The sequence below is a fragment of the Pan paniscus genome, chromosome 13 (assembly GCF_029289425.2).
Source record: "Pan paniscus chromosome 13, NHGRI_mPanPan1-v2.0_pri, whole genome shotgun sequence".
NCBI classification, from domain to species: Eukaryota; Metazoa; Chordata; class Mammalia; order Primates; family Hominidae; genus Pan; species Pan paniscus.
In genome coordinates this window covers 86,262,082-86,268,117 of record NC_073262.2, presented here as the reverse complement: position 1 = coordinate 86,268,117, position 6,036 = coordinate 86,262,082, and the positions used below count along the sequence as shown (strand labels likewise).

The following is a 6,036-nucleotide window of genomic DNA, read 5'->3' as shown; positions in this document are numbered from 1 at the left end:
GTTAGATAGGAGGAATAAGTTCAAGAAATCTATTGTATAACATGTTGACTATTGTTAACAATAATATATTCTTGAAAAATGCTGAGTGTAAAGTGTTCTTATCACAAAAATGTTAAGTGTGTGAAATGAGTTGGTCATTCCATCATGTGTATATGTTTCAAAATGATATGTTGTACAGGATAAATAAATAAAATTTTATCTGTCTGTTTACAAAAAGTAAAATTAAAACAAAGTCCAGTATCTCTTCTAGGCTTCCAAGCAGACAGTCTTCTCTCATTAAGACTGGTCTCTGGCACAGTGTGAGCACACAGCACAATTTATTTGACTTCTCCATTTCAGTCTATTTCTTATCCTCTTCTTTTCCCCTTTGGCCCAAATAACACCATTTTCTCGCTCATTACTTTCTACCAACTTACCAAATTTACCAAAACAATTACTCACCTATCGGTTCTTAGCCACTTGCCTTTTAAGGAGAGAGTTTGTGGAAAGTAATTTTGAAATAGCTTTTTCCTAAATAACCATATACAAGACTGGCCTTATAGACAGGAGTTTGTGAATAACATTTGTCTTATGTGTATATGTGTTTTGAGGATTTGATTCTTTGATTATTGACTTTGTTACTTTTCTTGCACCATGATACGGAGGTGAGGTCATTTGCTCATTTCTCCCCAGTGAAGAATGGAAACTCTAATTTCAAGGCCATTACCCCCTAGATGCACTTTCTCACCCTTATACCACCCATGTAAATGACCCCAGGACACTGAAGCAGGTTTCTCCCTTTCCCTAGGGCTCTCCCTTCCCTGGATGGTGATCAGCTCAGTCTCATTCCTGAGCACCAAAGTTTCTGAGTTATGTATACATGGCAGTAAATGAGCCTCTTGGAGCAAGATAATGCATGATAATGAAAGGGTCTCCACATTCTTGTCTTTTCAGGGCAGCCTACTTTTTAATATTCAAATAAAGTGACTATAAGCTCCCTCTTGTGTGGACCAGGGAAGTGCAGGGTTGTTCCTGGTGTTTCAGAAGATTCTCACAGGAATTTTCTCAGGGAATGTTTTACATCTTGCTCTGAATCACTGCTCCTGGCTTCAACTCATTAAGCACTTGACTTCTTGTTCCTTCTCTGAAGTTAGAAATTCTCCTCCTACCCCCTTTCACCCCATGGGTGGACAAAGACCCTTTCTCTATAATTCCCTATGGCACCAACAGGGTAGTGACAAATCTGCTGCAGTTTGGAGAGCAGTCACAGCACAGAAAAGGACAGTTTAACCCTAGGTTTTATGTACCTCTAAAGCCATTCTTTCAGCATTCCCCCCGTTGGGAATTATTGACCACCTCTCTCCTTTGGCTTCTATCTGTTCTTTTATTCCATCTTCTCTTTCTCTGCTCAAATTGAGGACCCCAGTCTCTAGTCTCTTCTACTTGCCTTCCCTTGAAAGGGAAACTAACATCTGAGAAACTGAACAAATCAAGCCATTCATTAAAGACACTCTTTTATAATATTATTCAGAGGAATTTGGCAGTGTTTTGTTTTAACCTACCTTTTTAAAAACTAAGCATATGGATATATGCACTACTGTGTGAACCAGTGTGCCTATTTGTTTCTTATATTACCAGAGATACTTTGTTTTTCTAATCAAAATAGCAATCCTCTCTCTGCCACTCCTAACCCCAAAGGTGGCAATGACTGCAGTTAAAAAAAAACAACAACAACAATTTTTCTTTGTGATTAGGTGATTCCAGGGCTGGTTCTGATTTGTTTTATAGCCAGCAAAAAACTTCTGCCTATAAATGAGAAATATTTTAAGCATTCAGACATAACCTTGCTTTTTTTGTTGTTCACTCTGCATTTGTAAAAATCTGAATGTATCTTTGTTAGTGGAGGCTTTTGCTATCTTAGTGAACAATGCCGTACAGTAGTAGACACTGAGAAATTCTGAAATAGCTCAGGACTATTAACTGCCAAACTATTTAAGAACACTTGGGCAGTTTGATGGCAAATTTTTCAATCACTATTAAATTACTTCTGTGCCTCGGAGGGTCATGAGATGCTGTAAATGTCAAATGTTTTTGTCATTCTACTGGATTTCTGTGAGGGACACATGCACCTCAACCATGGCTGGAAAGACTGAACATAAGGAAATACAATTCTAAAAAGTTAGACGGGGCAAAAGGGTCACCTTTAGAGAAAGATTACATAATTACATTATAATAGGCCTTCAGGAAGTACAATCTCTTCTTAATTTTCTTTCACTCTGCCACAGAGTTCTTCCTGAGTACTGTCTTAGGAAAGTCCTGCACGCAGGAACAGAAATATAATAAGTATCATTTCAACCATATTTTTCATATTCTTTGGCACACTTATGTATTTGTATGAAGTCATGGTCCTTTAGATTTCCTACCAGTATCCAGGAATATTAAATAAACCTAATTTGAGGTTAATGAATTTATTTCATGAGATAGTTTTTTTATTTAATGAACAATTATTCAGTGATTTCTCTACTTGCACATTATAAGTGAAAGATTAGCTTATAAAAGTTTAAAAATTCAAGCAAATTTTTCACATAAAAACAATGTGATGAAAATATGTCCACAAAAGACAATTTGATGATGTTGCTGGCATGCTGTATACTTACAATAATAAATAAGATAATGCTGCTCTAGTACTTTTAATTAAATATAAAGATGATAAAACAGAATCAACTAATGATATATTGGTCTTGAATACTGGTATATGAAATTTGCTTTAAGGAAAACAAGATGGTTGTTAGACTCTGAAGGTATCTGGGTACTTTTAAGCACATGCGGGGGCTGATGAAATAAACATCTAATTTTGATCAAATGCTCCCTCATCTTGGGATAGGTGTGTATACCAAGTACTACTCTTGGTTTTCTTGGTTGTAATTTCTTTTTTTTTTTTAATGAGGTAGCTAGCATTCCCCATGGTAAAATTAGCTAAATGTTTCCGACGCAGCTAAGAAAGAACTGGGATGAATAGAAAAGCAGGGAAAGATATATGGATAGTCCATATAAATGAGAAAGTTGATTTACACAACTGAATTAATTGAATTTTAACAAATAGGAGACAAAAATACCTGTGTACTGACTTTGACAGCCCCAGAAAGGAGGTGATTGTGTCCTGGTGGTTTGGATTTTGGTCAGTAGGTGACACCATCAATCCAGTGCCCTTTGGTAGCTTCCTGGCAGAGAAAGGAATGTGTATGAGGTCAAACAGATACTTCTGCTAAGAACAAGCTCGATAACTTTTACTCCACCATATTCTTAATTCCCCAATATACTTCCTTACAAAACAATCAGACTATCAGTTTTGCCCCCAGAGGACTTTTAAAATCTGTTCCTTCCTTTAACCAGCCTTCCTAACATCTGTGCCATATTTCAGATTTTTATTAAGCTCTACTATTTTAATATCCTCCCAATTAGTTGTCAGGACTCCAGTTTCTTTCCACTCTAATATATTCTTTATATGACTGAATTGATAGTTCTCTTGACAGTAATCAGCATAGTTGATTACTTCACATTTTAGATTTCGTTAATTCCACGTATGTTCCACAGGCCATATAAGGCCTAATTATGGGAGATGGTCTAGTTAAGATGTTTAGCAAATAGTCTCTAATTTACACAGAATACATGAGCTGACAGAATAATAGACTATTTTTGCCTGTTTGCTGCTGCCTAGATAAAATTGGTTTCTGGTAATCATCATTCTAGTGGACTTGGCTTTATTAGTAATTATAGTGGAAGCTAAATGTAATTAATATATATTGACCTTCAAGAATCATTTAAATTATATTTTGAAATGTGGGCATTATAAATTACTAATTAAAGAAAAATTAGGGCCGCGATCTCACGCAGGGTCGGTGTGCTCGCAGGCTGCGGCGCCGCGACTCGTGCGGGTAGGCGTCTGCGCTCGGTTTGAGGGCTCGGCGCGGCGTTTCCTGTTACTTCCTCTGCACGGCTGCAGGTCGGGCCTTCGGCCTGACCCAGCCCCCATGGCTTCAGAAGAGCTACAGAAAGATCTAGAAGAGGTAAAGGTGTTGCTGGAAAAGGCTACTAGGAAGAGTACGTGATGCCCTTACAGCTGAAAAATCCAAGATTGAGAGAGAAATCAAGAACAAAATGCAACAGAAATCACAGAAGAAAGCAAAGCTTCTTGTTAATGAAAAACCAGCTGCTGTGGTTGCTCCCATTACAACGGGCTATACGGTGAAAATCAGTTATTATGGATGGGATCAGTCAGATAAGTTTGTGAAAATCTACATTACCTTAACTGGAGTTCATCAAGTTCCCACTGAGAATGTGCAGGTGCATTTCACAGAGAGGTCATTTGATCTTTTGGTAAAGAATTTAAATGGGAAGAGTTACTCCATGATTGTGAACAATCTCTTGAAACCCATCTCTGTGGAAGGCAGTTCAAAAAAAGTCAAGACTGATACAGTTCTTATATTGTGTAGAAAGAAAGTGGAAAACACAAGGTGGGATTACCTGACCCAGGTTGAAAAGAGTGCAAAGAAAAAGAGAAGCCCTCCTATGACACTGAGACAGATCCTAGTGAGGGATTGATGAATGTTCTAAAGAAAATTTATGAAGATGGAGATGATGATATGAAGCAAACCATTAATAAAGCCTGGGTGAAATCAAGAGAGAAGCAAGCCAAAGGAGACACGGAATTTTGAGACTTTAAAGTCCTTTTGGGAACTGTGATGTGATGTGGAAATACTGATGTTTCCAGTAAGGGAATATTGGTGAGCTGCATATATAAATTTGACAGATAGCTATTTACATAGCCTTCTAAGTAAAGGCAGTGAATTCTCCATTTCCTACTGGAGGATTTACTTAAATAAAATATGCTTATTAAACATTCCTGCAAAAAAAAAAATTAGTTGAGAGTATAATATTATATATTTAGAGAGCTACTGATTTAGTGTTCCTTACTAAAAATGGGTTCTCCTGACACACTATTAATACAAATGTATGGGGGCAGGCTGATATGGATTTCTATTATATGAATCAACACTAGATAACAACAAAGTTGGATGCTTCTTTCTTAAGTTATTTTCTGTTATCCAGAGGAAAACAGTGACATCTTTAGTATGGTATTTTAAATCCTTTGTATTCCGACCGCTATTGGCATTTCTATTGTTTCTGCTATACTCTATGCTAGAGCCACAGCCATGATAGGCTGTTTATTTAGCAGACAAAATCCAATTCTTCAAGAGCCACCTGAACTTTGTTCCTTGTGAGGTATTTTTTTCCATAGTTCTGTTTACCATCCATTACTCGGTGCTCCTGAAGCAGTGCACTCATTTCTCCTTTCTAGCACTTACCACCATTAGCTGATTGAATTCCTCCCAACAGCCACACTCTGTGCTACCTGTGAGTAGGAGTAATACTATGTTCTGTGTAATCCAGTCCCCCAAGCAGAGCACTTGGCCCACTGGAAGCAATGAAACATGTTTAATTGATTGGTGCAGGAGACACATTATATGTTAGAGGCTTTTCACTCCTTTCTGTATACCAGAATTGCCAGCAGAAATTTGTGAACCTATGGGTACCTGGACTCCATACCAGACCCACTAAATCAGTACTGTTCAGGGATGACTCAAGGTTTGTGTATTTGGAGCAGAAGTTCCACAGTTTTTTTTTACAAACTGAATTTGTAAAATAATAGATCAATGTAGACTAGAACCACTAGAGAAAGTTTGTAAAGAAGGGGCCATGCACCAAACTTTGAAGTTCTAGGAGAAGATATAACAGGTCAAGAAAAAAAAAAAAAGCAAAAGTACAAAGATGGAAATAAAGGAACAATAAAGAGCAGTTTTTTGAATAGAAGGTTTATATGATGAGTAATGCTTGATAATTATTGCTAAGCACTATAGGACCAGAGCATGGGGAACTTTGAAACTCTACACAGACTCAGTGCAGTCCACAGAGGCTGATAATCTTAGAAATGGGTGCATCAGTGAATTTTGTAGTCATGCAGCATATGTCTAGGAAAAGGGTGGCTTGATTATTAAA

At 37.3% G+C, this 6,036-nt stretch overlaps 1 pseudogene; it reads left to right on the top strand.

Annotated features, from left to right (window-relative positions):
* Positions 1-3,894: 3,894 nt before the first annotated feature.
* Positions 3,895-4,907, top strand: LOC100978300 (calcyclin-binding protein-like; annotated as a pseudogene).
* Positions 4,908-6,036: the final 1,129 nt, after the last annotated feature.